Source organism: Bombus vancouverensis, chromosome 6 (assembly GCF_051014615.1).
Source record: "Bombus vancouverensis nearcticus chromosome 6, iyBomVanc1_principal, whole genome shotgun sequence".
In the NCBI taxonomy this organism is placed as follows: Eukaryota; Metazoa; Arthropoda; class Insecta; order Hymenoptera; family Apidae; genus Bombus; species Bombus vancouverensis.
This window is the reverse complement of record NC_134916.1, coordinates 1425634-1438581: the sequence shown is the minus strand read 5'-3', so window position 1 is coordinate 1438581 and position 12948 is coordinate 1425634. Positions and strand designations below refer to the sequence as shown.

Sequence of the window (12948 nt, the reverse complement as noted above, 5' to 3'; positions counted from 1 at the left end):
ATTTTCTATAAGTTTCGAAATATAGAGGACAGGTTTGATCGTTTAAAGTACAAGAACTTCGGTAACATCGTCGAAATAGTATGCAAGCGTAAAATTTATAAAAAAAAATGAAGATCCATTTTCTGAAATTTTTAAACGAATTAATGCAATTGGAGCTTAACAAACGTCCAATAAATAATAACTCGGTAAAGTCTAAAAAATACTTGCGCACAAGATAGAAGCTTTTTGTACTGTTTCCATCGATATCCTGTACAAGTAAAACAAATTTTCCAGAAATTCTGAAGTTTGACGGGTCAACTATTTCCCTTTTAGACGTAGATATATCCGTTGCGTCTCCTTGCTTCTTTAAAATCCGAGCGATTCTAAACTGTATCCTGCTTATACGGGGGCTCGTGAAAAAACATTCGATCCGTCGTGTTTTATTCGCGTCTCCGTATCTCTCATCGCTTGGTAAACAGAATTCCGTTCATGTACAAAGCTGGTTGGCTATACGGCGTCGGTTGTGTACTTCTCCTTCCGTTTCTCTGATGAAAAGCAGCAGCACGAAAACAACGAATCAATGGAACAGCAGATAGAAAAAAGAAAACGCGCGAAACGTAGAAAAGTTAAAGATAACGGGGACGCGGTTAGAAAAAGTCGAAGAAAAAGTCGTACGAGCAAGGGGGCAAGTGTCTCGAAGGTTTATTCGCTAGAAGAATCGGACGTTATTTCTCTGATCGACCTTATCCCCATCTTCTTATCGATATCGCGTGGAACAGAAAACGAGTAAAGGTTCGCGGGTTTCTTTGTCAACGCACGTGACAGAAAAATGAATATACGCTTGCCGTCTGGAGGGTGACCCGTGGGCGACAGCGAGAGAAAAAATTGACGTGCACGGAAAATGAAAGCAATCATAAGATATCACAAGTTTCCTCTTCTTTTATTGAATATACATATAGATTAGAACCCGGTATACAGGATGACAAAGAAGTAGGTGGCCAAACATTAGTACCTTATTCCACTATTCTTAATGATTAGAAAAGGCATATATACACAAGGTCCGAAATATGTACTTTCGGAGATATAGACACTTTACGAATATAAGGGAATATTGTAAGAATGTTTGAAACTTACTGAAAAGAAATTGCTGAAAATAATCTCCTTTAAGAATACATAACATCGACGTGGCGTCGTCGTTTCGAAGATTGTCGAAGATGTTCAAAAATTCCTGGTGTATTTCGAATTACTTTACATGTAGCGATAATCCGATTTTTTAGTATTTGCAGGTTATCAATAGCGCTATTATCATAAACCGAACTTTTAAAACGCCCGCACAAATAAAAATCCAAAGGATTTAAGTTGAGATAGCGTGCAGACTAGGCAATTGGTCCTCCTCTGCTAATCTATCAGCTAGTGTAATTCCTATTAAGACAGTTCCACTAAAATGTGTTGGAGCACCGTCATGCACAAACCACGTTCCAATCACATGTCATGTAACAGTGTCGAAAGATTATTTTCCAAAAATCGTGTTTAATTCCTACAGTTAAGTATAGACGGAAGAAAAGATGGTCCAATAAAAAAGTCTCCAATAATTCCAGCTCAAATGTTACATGAAAACTGATATTGCCCTCGAGATTGATTAACGGTGTGTGAATTTTCATTTATCCATAGTGTAATTCATAGATAGCTATCGGTTATGAAAATTGACATTAGAAAAGATTATTTGTGGTTAATAACCCAGTTGCAGAAGTTCTTATATCCCTGTAAGATAAAGTAAGGATACAAAAGATTTTCTCATAAAAATATGTAGTAACTTGTGGATTCTTAGAGTAAGTGATAAGTGATGATGGTAGAGTTTAAAGTTTGATGTATTTTAATGAGTGATATTCGATAACAAAAGGACAGACTACGATATCTTCGCACGCCGACTCACACTCCGTGTCCGCTCAACTCGCACTCTGCTTCTCGACTGCCTCTCTGGCCGTTGTAGCACTCTATTGTCTATTGCTGGGCCCACCGCACACGTGTTCTACAGACGCTCGTAGCCAGGGTCACGTAGGTCTTTTCGGCTATTTACCTATTTACCTGAAGGACCCGGTAATGCATTGATGGAGCCGACAGCGCCTCGGCTCTCGCGACATTGTCTGTAGTTAGCTCGACGTTTCTTGGGCCCTTCTCCCCGATACTACAAATATTTTTTTCAATTTTCAAACAAATTTTGTATTTCTAATGCTATTTATCTCGTACTTAGTTCTGCATTTTCTTCGGCCCGTCTTATCTGATCTTCAACTTCAGTTGTTTGAACATGGTCCCTGGTTAATTGTAATAGGCGAAAAAGATTCAGTTTTCCTAGGCCTACATTGCACCGAAGTGAAAGTTCTTAAGCAGGATATCGTCTCTGAGTCTGCTGATGGAGACGCTGAAATTTTCTGACGTTTTCTTTAACTGACATATATAAAGGGAATATCTGCTCACTCGTTATTAACACAAATCATTCAGATAGCACTATCTTCATTGTGAAACGTTTATATGCATACCAATTTACTATGAAACACAGTGTCTTCAATGTAAACACAACTTGCTCTAACATATTATTTATTTTTAACAAAAGAAATGATGACAGTGTTTGAAATTCGACGAAAATGTGTCTATATCTTAGACTGTGTGTCTATATCTTTTTTTTGGAACCTGCATTAATCGTTTATATAACGTTTTTTCATCCTTGAGAGCAGTGGAACGTAGTAAAATAACGAACGACCCAATAAGTCTAGAGTATTTTCGTTTCATTTTAATGTCCCATAATCGCAGCGAGTCGCCTTTTCTCCTACTCACGATAACGCAATTATTCCCGACTCGTTGCTTTAATTAACATCTCTGTCCGATCCAACATGTAAAAACGTTCCGAGAAAAAAAAAAAATGAAAAAAGAAATAGTAGAGAAAGGAACTAAAAAATTATCCAACACGGTGCAAGTTTCGTCTAATTCCAGCACCTTCTAACCCAATATTTGCCCTCAATTAAAGCGGTTGGCGGCTTTGTCAAAGATAGACGAGCGAAACGGTGAGTTCGTTTGCATGTTCATTTACATCTGACACCCTGTGAACACGTTTGATCACGAAAATTTGCAAGAGAAAGAGAGAACAGACGACAGAGTGATGCATCCTCGACGCGATATAAAACCAATGATAGTCAACGTTCAAACAACAATTTTCACTAAAGCGAAAACTGTTTGCGTCGCCTTGCATCCTATACTTTAAAATTACTTCTAATATATTTAACTACGGTTTTATTTCAATGCCGAAACTCTCAACCTTTTCATTTTTTCGAAGATAGTGTAATACATTTGGTATAAAAGCCATTGAAAATTCTACGATTTGACTGTTCTCTTTAAACGACGACGACGAGCGTTTACCTGTGCTGGTCGCGTGAACTCATAGAATTAAACTGGGTCAATTCGGTGGTTTCGCCATGAATACGCGGATGCACTTTGTTACGCGCAAATGTGCTTTCGTTGTGAAGAAAGAGCTTCTTTTTCTGTTAATAACCGGTCTGTTACAAACATCGTCGTTATCTCGATTGTAAGAACAGAGTTTTAATGGGGCCTCCGAGTACCAGTTGCCGTGGCGAATTATCGATTGTCGGACGCTGTAAACTTAACCTTCTGGGGAAAGAAAGTTTGAGTTTTGTTTGCTATTTCGAGAAATTTTTAGTGGTTTGCTTCATATTATCGATGAGAAAAGAATAGCTCTGCCTGGTCTATATACTTGCCGATCTATCAAAATCAGCTATGTGACTTCCTACGAATGAAAACACGCATCAAAGGATTGTGGGCAAAAATTTATTGCGGCTGATTTGCATAAATGTGGTTGCATAATTCATTAGGGATCTTTGTATTCACGTATCAAGGAACGCGGCGAGTAGGGAATAATGGAGATGTACCAGATATTTGTCACGAACGCAATTCGTCAGTTTCTCCAGTTTCGAGGGAATAAATTTCTTGCTCAACGAGCTCGCAGATTCTCGACATAAATCGCGCATTCAGCAAATACAATCAGTGGCGAGGAATGCAAAAAAAAGGAATAAAGAAGGAAAGGATCCAAGGAAAGAAGATGGAACGATACGTAGCGTGAACCAAAGATCGACCATGAATCGATAGGATAGGTAGTTGCCCGAAAAACGTTTCCTTACGTAAAGATCTTTTAAAATAATTGGCAATGGACGAGTAAATCCTGCAATTGCACGAAACAGTCGACCATAAACAATCACGAATAGGTTGGCAAACACTTAAAGTCACGGTAACTTTCTATTTTGTTAAGGAGAAGATCGCAAACAAAATTGGTTAAGAATTACGAAAGCTCGAATATATAGTTTGAAACCATTTCGATATAATACGTGTTTATCTTAGCTCGCACTATAGTAATCCATCCCGATTCTTAGATTGTGGAAGTTAACATCGTCGTTACGAACAGCGCTTTCGATACTATAGATATCGATCACACAAGGTTCTCTAATGGGATCAGGAGAACAGCTAGTCTCGTGACGATTATATCACTCTACGTCAACATATGAAACGATTACGCATTAATTGTGATACTTCTGTAATGAAACAGTTACCGTGTCTATGGTAAAATTAGTAGCGGCATTTGACAGAGATAAAATCGCATACCTCGCCTCTGGACTGCAATTTCCACGTGTCATAAGACGTAAGCGGCGGCAGATGCGGTGAAAAACACGAAGAAATCCATAGAAGAAAGCATCGCCGAATAATTTTATCGCTATCGAAATTGGAACACCGATTTAAAATTATTTCCAGGAACAATCTACCAACCATTCAAAAAATTAGTCTTCTCGATGAACAATTTGTATTCAGCTTCCAGCGAAACACGTGTAACTCGAAACCGCGCATACTATGTCTGAAGCAAACGCCCAAACAATTCGAACGACTAGGCCTACGAACGATAACCCTTTATTGGCGAATAAAATTACGTTCGTATCAGAGGATTTGAGAGAAGAAGGAAAAATCACGACAATCATTGCGATACAGCTAGCTCCATAATTAATATGGCAAAGTCGATGAATTTCGATATTGTGTTAAACACCGTGATCGGTAAGTTCATCGACGACACGAGTGGACTATCATTAACCACTTAAAAGTACGTCGATTTACCGATACAGGGTCTTAACCAACAGTAACCAACTGCATCAATGGGTTCTGTGAATCTTGTTCGCCGATTGTCAAAATCCTCCACAAAAGTTTCTTTAAATTATCGCGTGTTGTCACGGCGAACAAGAAATAGGATGCACACGCCATTAACGAACCGTTCTATTCGAGATTCGAGAGGTCTGTTATGAATCCATTATGGATATACACATGTAGGTACCTACATAGGAATGCCGTGTTTGTTCATTTCCGGTCGATTCGACACATTCCACTGTTTTTAACGCTTTCAGGAATTTTATTCTACCTAGAACGCAGTATAAAATTTTATTTCCTCAAAGATTAGCTAGTAAAGATTTCAGTTAAATTCTATTAATACAGAAAAAAATAGACAGTTGCTTTTTTAACTTTTTAACTTTTTTAACTCATAAATAAAAATTTTAAGTTGTTTTAAACAGCTTGTGTTGAAAGGTCTAAGTTTAAAGTGAACGTAGATAGCTGTAAATTTGATGGCTTGTTGTTTGAATACCGTAGGATATATGTATTACATCAATCGATGGATTTGGTATATTTATACGAGAGAATGTTTATGAGTCTTTTTAAATAGAAAATGTAAATTCGAGCTCAACTTTAATGTCGCTAAGTGATGGCAGATTTCATCGATCGATCTCTGATGAATTTGGGAAATGTTGTACGTCTTGATAAATTACAAATAAAGAAAAAATTTTTAAAGATAAAGTAATATTTACGTAGATAGAGTATATATTTCACGTTTGTGCACGGTTTATAGCTTTCGCCGAATTATGAACTAGACTATCCAGTTACAGAAGTAAATTTCCCTTTTATTGTAAAAGTTATACATAATAATCTAAACGTCCGTACATTGCTTCAATTCGGTACATACCTTTCTGGAATATCTATAATTATTCAACACAATCTTACGATTCTATCAATACCATTTCTATTTGTCAATGACATTACTAACCTTGATATTTCATCGCAAATGTTCATGTCCTATTACAATGCTGCAACGAACATTCAAAAATATTTATATAAAAATATAAATACATCATGCTATTACACAAACACTGTATTATATTGTTACGAATGTGTTATTTGTTTCATTTTTAGGGAGAATATTTCCCAAATAACTCTTTCGATAAATTGAAAAGTACCAAAGCTTTAAATAATTTAAAAGGAAATGGACAATGAATAAATGGAATGAAATTTTGTATTACTTTAATATTCAAAGTGTGTACATCTTTCAATAAAGAGTGAAATTTTTAAGCTTCGTCCTCCTTTATAGAACAATTTGCTAGCAAATAATGTTCGTGCTAGTACTATATCAAGTTTATTATCTATCTTTACAAAGAAAAGAAACGAACAGGGAAAAAGACCTGTCCATTATTATAGCACTTTTGTATCTTCGCGTATAATTTCTCTTGGAAGAGGAAATGTAAAAAGGGCGACACTATGTTTCAAGAAAGCTTCTCATTTTCCTTCGCAAATGTCTCCACTAGGAACAATTTCTAAATTAATTAAAAAACGTAGTGTCTTATCTAATTTTTATTTGTTGTCAGATATTTATGGGAAGACGATAAAAAAGTTGATATGTACTGTTGTATTTCATAAATGTCATAAAGTGGCATATATGTTATGTATTAATAAACATTTAATTAACGATCATTTACACAACAAGATTTATATACTTAATAAAGTACTTAATAAGGTACTCATTACCACCAAACGATCGATGAAGCTTTCACTTCGTAAATAAAGCAAAACAGTTTTTTTTATAAGAATAGGACAGTTATTGCTCTATTGAAGATTATGCCAAAGAATAGGCTAAGAAATAACTTTATATAATAAATATACCTTGTTATAGAACAAGATTTCTTCGCTATGAAAGCTAAAATATGTTAAGAGAAAAGTAATTTCTAGCAAGTACCTTAGAAATTAGCCCTTTACCAATGAACGTCTTATGGATACAATAATGTTGCAAACGATTATAATTGATTCTTTTAAAAGATAATAAACATATACATTATCCTGGTCTTGTCTATCGTATTAAAATATCATACAATAGGTCGTAATAGGATAAATAAAGAATCGTGTTCCTTTCCCCATTCGTTTTCCCTTTCAACAACACTTCTGTTAACATTACCTAGTCACACACGTGAAAATATAACAATCCTCCCTCCAGTCGAAACTTTTTGTCGCATAATACACCTTTACCTTTAGCATCATCCGAACATAACCATATAAAAACTGTATTTATAAATAAATCAAGACATCAATCTTCAAAGGCTCGTAAGACAAGTTTCTTTCGTAAACCACAAGCATGAGTGAATGCAAATAAAGAAACGGTATGTGAGAAGGATTGTTTGCATTTATGTGGAAATTCAAAACGCAAATACACCGACTTTATGAAGGGAACAATAATTATCCACTGATGCATAGTTCTGTAGGAGTGATAGTAATTTCAAACTGATGATCGGGTTCCAGAGATCGTGATCTGCCATTATGACCCGTCGAGTCTGTAGCGGAGGAACTCGTAGTATTATGCGTTCGATCGCGACCGACTGTTATCTATTGGGAACACTGCGCCGAGTGCCTTTTTCCAATCCAATTGACTAGTTATGGTTGCGTCATTGAAAGAATGAAATACCGAGCTCTATGTTTTCCTTTGTAATATCATGAAAGATGATAATACCTCCGTTGAAAATTGATTAATTTTCTATATTTAAGTATTATGAATCCTGGTTCTCTTTAGGGAGTCTAAAGGACTTTACTCAAAGGGTAGATCTCCATTTTATATTGATATAACTCTTTCTTTTAGCGTTTATTTCATCGATGGATATGCTGTTAAAAGTAAAAAATAAGATTAATCGTTTAAAAAGTTACTTACGCCTTAATACAATGAAATGTTAAAAGAAACTGAATATCAAAGATTTAGAAAATCATGAACATTAAAAAACGAATGAATATCTGAATTGAATACAGAGACATCACTCTCATTTCCACTTTTCGACAGAAACGGAAAAAATGAACTAATTATCGTTAATGGGAAAAATCCAATTTACTTTCTTTATTGGAAAAAAAGTTAAATGGAAAAACTTTTTACATATTTCGACGGATGTACACCTACTATCCGCCGCTCGAGTGTGATTCAAAGAGATGAGACAACTGACGAGAGAGGAGATGAAAGAAAATCGTGCCAAGCCTCTTTGTACTTTGTTCTGGTTGCTCTGGATCATCCAAAGAATTTTTAAATTCTATACAGCTAATGTTGCGTCAATTTTCGAACGTTTGAAGCAAAATAAATAATTTGCAACGTAAGAAAGTTTGCGAAAGAAATTGAAATTAAAACCACTCATTCAGCCTGTTTCACAAATCTTCCTATGGTGGAGATAATGGTGTAGCATTGTTGTAAAAAGTAAACGAACACGAATGCATGCTATAAAAATGTGACGATATTAATTTAAATCTCTGCAAAAATTTTTAACTTTTGCATAGAAAATGTTACTATTGTTAAGAAAGATAGAATTACTTTCTATTGAAAAAATTATAAAATATTATAAAAATGATAATACAGGAAATCTTATCTTCCGTTTAATCATTTACCGAACTGATACAACTCTGCAGGAATATCATAAAAATAAACCTTGCATGGTGCTTGAAACATTTAACCGGGATTAGATAAGACGGTTTATAGTCATTGAAAAAGTCGTTTCAACAAACTCTGTTTCAAAGTATAATAGCATGTAAATCTATGAATATGTATTTTCTCACGAACGTCTCGCGGGCGTACGCAAAACAGTTTATGAGTGCGCTTTTTTAAAAGTTACACAATGCCCGATTCGTAATTTTTATTCGAAATAAATTTAATATGGTAATAAATATCATTCAATTAAGAAACCGCGCTAATAACGATAATAGAAACTGAGCAGAATTAATTATGATAAAATGCAAGGCAAAGAATAGGAAATTCTGAAAACAGATTATTTTTAAACATGAATAGACTAACTGAATGATCCTACTGGAATATTCAAGTGTCGAGGTACTCTGATAAACGTCCTTACATTAGGTATAATAAGGGATTCAGGTAAAAATGCAAAAACGTTGCAATTCATAAATACATTCTTTTTTCGAATATGGGTGAAAGTTTTATGCTACTATCGATAAAACAGTGTCCGTATTAATCTGCCAGTAATGATACTAATAAATTTATTCTCACATCGCTTCATAAATTTTGAATTGTAAAATTTTATCGGTCAAAGAGCAAAAGTTTCCTTTTTCGGCTATCATCTTGATCGAAATGAATCTCTCAGGTTCGTTTATAGCGGACATCGAAAGTTAATCCGTTGTAATTTTCTCGAAAGTCGACGGATCCGGATTTTAGCAAGTCTAACCGAGACATATTTCTATAGATCGCAAGTTTACAGAAGCGGGCGACTTATTAGCTTGGAAGAGTTCAACTCTCATCTAATTGCTATTCAAAGGATTGTACAAAGGAAGACAGCCGAGAACAAAGTTCGACGTTGGGCCGCAGGCGATTCCCGAACCGATGGAAAATTATTAAGCCCTAACCGACATTGTTCTTGACGGGTGCGTGCTTGCACCAAGTCCAATAATTAGACTCAACTTCGTAGAAAATTCCTCCCTATAAGTTGCTTTTGCTTTTCGACAAGTTGCCATGCATCCGCTAAATGGAACAACTCTATAGGAACTTTACTAGTGGTACGAAGACAACGAAATCTGCTTAATCGAAGCAACTATTTTGCAAAATCGGTTATATCGATTTTGTGATTGCATCTGATGATAAAGACAACGTTCGATTGACCGTAATCGATACAGATCGAAAGATTGAAGCAAGGAAAAATATTTCTCGTGATGGGTTTGACACGACAACTCGGACGATCGAACGTTCACGTAATTAATTAAACAGAACTAATTGGATGTTGTACTTTACTTACACGAACATCCTCGAGTAGCCACAGAATCGTTTAACTATTAAATGAAGTTCTCGAGTATTCGAGATCTACGACCCTTTCTGGCTAAAGGCTCGAAACCACCGAAAAGCCTTTAAACTTTAAAGCCAACTTTCGGAATATGCAACGAGATCATCATTCTTTTCTGCTTTGCTTACAACGTGTAAGTTGCGTTATATAGTCAGAAAGTCATGAAGGGGTATTAAATTTAATGTAAACATATATGCCACATAATGCCGGAAATTAGAGGAATTAAACAAATTTTTATATCCTTTTTCATATCTTATCGCGCAAATCTTTAATAAACTCGCGCCTATACATATATGTATGTCGGATTAAGGTTGGAATTTTGGGCGTTCGATGAACCTTCACTCAAATTTACCATCGCGGATATAGCTGATATTTATTGGTACAAATGTGGCCACTACAAGAGGCTATAAGTAATAGCGGCGATCGGATGGACGAGATGTTGATGACAACGAATTCAGGTTCGATAACGAATCCACGGTCCACGGGATGACGAATGCGATGCGATACACGTATAACTCCACGTGCAAGTAAAGCTTATCTGCATGAACTTAAAAAAAATCCAAGTGGAACTGCCCTCATATATTCCTCTCCCCACCTCTCGGGTCAATCTTTGTTTTTAAGGAGGGCTATATAATTATTCCATACCTCTGTTACGTACACGTCCCTTCCGTGACCGTGGCTACGTTCAGTGACCCGCTACGTCACTTCGAGCCTAAGCCCATTGTCATAAAATCGGATTAGAACATTAAAACTATTTCTTATTTTTATTACTTAAGTGCAGCTATAGTAAAAGTCTGGACTAGGGTATTGGGGTTCTTTCCAACATTCCAAAAGGAAAGTCCCGATGTTCTTTCATCTCCGACATGTATATATATACTATATACCTAGCGATCATATTTTCAATCGCAAAATGGGCTGCCATAAATCTTTTCCCCGCGTAACCTTTCATTTATAACCATTCCGAAAATTCATGCTTCATCCCTTCTGATGAATTTCAAGTCTTGTGATATTTGCAATTTCGCAGTAAACCGTGAAAATTACTTTGTAGAAGTCGGAAACGAATTAAGAACAAAAGTAATCGAGGAAGTGAAGGAAGAAAAACCAAAGACACGGTGCATTATTCGTAATTAAATCCATTATCAATGACAATTTTAACTGACACCCTAACCCTTGCCCTCTTTATATCATTCAACACCAACCTGTCAAATTATCTTACGATCCTACCAGTCGACGAATAATGCTCGAATACGAAAGTTTTCTTTCTCTGCGCAAGCAAAATCATTGGTTATAGCGGAAAGTACAGACGATACGAAAAGCCTTTTCACACGAACGTAGTTAGTAAGTCTATGAACACGAACGAGAGAAAGAGAGAAATGATAGAGAAGGATGGCTTAATAAGAAGTCGAATGCAAATACGTTCGCGCGTAATTACAATCTACATGTTTATAAACCTCCTTTGCATGTGATGTGGCTTCTTTTTACCCTCTGCCTGGCTGTTTCGAGACCCGCTCGAGCCTTGTTATCCAGGTCTCGCGCTGTGACGTCAGACCCACTTGGGTTCGTTATAATTAAGCCTAAATTTAGTCAGTGCGACGATAATTGAGCATGCAGTTGCGAAGAACAAGCCGTGATGAAGAGAAAATGCACGAAATTATGCGAACGTCTCGTTTTACTGACTCGAATTTATCATGGTGATTTTGTTTGCGTAGCACGATCAAGTCGTGGATGGATGATTCTAGCGCGGGAAGGATTACTATGAGTATCTTGAATAATCGAAGTTTCGTTGAGAAAATATCGTAAATGGGAAGAATTTGAGAAATTGGTATTCGCAATAATAATGGAAAGGAAAAATTGAAGCGAAAACTAGAAACACGATACAGAAAGATATAACATTTAAGTTGATAGTTATATAATAGAAATAAAATTGATCTTTATTGCCATGTTTAATAATTCGTAATAAAACTAGATCGTAGATCGCGGATAGATTGTATTCATCAACTAAATATATTAAAATTGCTTTTGTTAAGATTACGTAAATTGCAATTTCTAACTTAAAAGAGACTTAAATTTTATCATTCCTTATATTAAAAATGAAATACTTAAAAATTTTCCTCTTCGAAGACCTACTTGTTTAGCAATTTTGTTTAAAAGGTGAATTTTAAAGAGTAAACTTTGTGATAAAAAATTTTGTGTGTTTGTTGTGTGGCGATAAAAGAGATGCTCGGTACGCCATGAAACATATTTGCTAACTATAACTGTATATGATTTGAGTAATATTTTATACCACGATGAAAGAAACGCAAAAATTTGGTAATACGACAAATAATATTTTCGACATCGAATTTCACCGAAATTCATATTGCTTTATACATTTAACAGTTTACTTTTAAGTAAATTAATAAAAAGATGAACTCAAGGTATTATTCTTATTTGGAGGAGGTGATTTTACAAACAAGTTAAAGTCGAAAGAAACGTGATGTGTATTCTCTCTTTCCCTCTAATGAAACGCACCATAAACATGCTGAAATGAATTGGTTCGCGATTGTTAGTGAACAGGAACATTGTATTATATTACGAACATACGTTCTACGCTTATTTGCAATTACAAATTTACATACCGAGGTTGAATCTTCTTGTTTTAAACAAAATAAGTATTTCGTGTATCTTCTACTTTTTTTAACTTTACTGTCTGAAATTTTTCTAAGTCCTCGATCATTTTAAAGGTAAGCTTCGCCTAGCACAAAACAAATGTCACGATTTCATTCGGTATAGTTTTTTCAAACGAATTTAG

The 12948-nt window shown here is 35.5% G+C and overlaps 1 protein-coding gene across 1 annotated transcript in view; it reads left to right on the top strand.

Moving 5' to 3' along the window:
* The window catches only part of igl (IQ calmodulin-binding domain containing protein igloo), an 88235-nt gene that overhangs the window by 70264 nt on the left and 5023 nt on the right, over positions 1 to 12948 (top strand). The window lies entirely within an intron of this gene.